This window comes from Nomia melanderi, unplaced genomic scaffold (genome assembly GCF_051020985.1).
Source record: "Nomia melanderi isolate GNS246 unplaced genomic scaffold, iyNomMela1 scaffold0014, whole genome shotgun sequence".
NCBI classification, from domain to species: Eukaryota; Metazoa; Arthropoda; class Insecta; order Hymenoptera; family Halictidae; genus Nomia; species Nomia melanderi.
The window spans coordinates 200551-201505 of NW_027475130.1; positions in this window are offsets into that span (position 1 = coordinate 200551).

A 955-nucleotide genomic window follows, 5' to 3' on the forward strand; every position below is an offset into this window, starting at 1 on the left:
GCGGGTGCTATTAGAGATGGCGCAATAAACCAAAGTGCATTGTCTGTAGGAGGCCCTGGCGCATGAATCTGTGCAGCGGGAACGACCTCCGACCACCAGGGGCCGAGAAAATCACCGCCTCATGGGGCCGAACACTCAGGGTCAGGGAAAAATCCAATATATATCTGGTGATATCTCGGGTGCTATTAGAAATAGCGCAATAAATCAAAGTGAATTGTCTGCAGGAAGCCCTGGCGCATGAATCTGTGCAGCGGGAACGACCTCGGACCACCAGGGGCCGAGAAAACCACCGTCTGATGTGGCAGAACACTCAGGGTCGGGGAAAAATCCAATATATATCTGGTGATATGTCGGGTGCTATTAGAGATAGCGCAATAAAGCAAAGTGCATTGCCTGTAGGATGCCCTGGCGGATGAATTTGTGCAGCGGGAACGACCTCGGACCACCAGGGGCCGAGAAAACCACAGTCTCATGGGGCCGGACACTCAGGGTCAGGGAAAAATCCAGCATATATCTGGTGATATCTCGGGGGCTATTAGAGACAGCGCGATAAATCAAAGTGAATTGTCTGCGGGAGGCCCTGTCGCATGAATCTGTGCAGCGGCAACGACCTCGGACCACCTGGGGCCGAGTAAACCACCGGCACATGGGACCGGACTGTCAGGGTCAGGGAAAAATCCAGCATATATCTGGAGATATCTCGGGTGCTATTAGAGATAGCGCAATAAATCAATGTGCATTGTCTGCAGGAAGCCCTGGCGCATGAATCTGTGCAGCGGGAACGACCTCCGACCACCAGGGGCCGAGAAAATCACCGCCTCATGGGGCCGAACACTCAGGGTCAGGGAAAAATCCAATATATATCTGGTGATATCTCGGGTGCTATTAGAAATAGCGCAATAAATCAAAGTGAATTGTCTGCAGGAAGCCCTGGCGCATGAATCTGTGCAGCGGG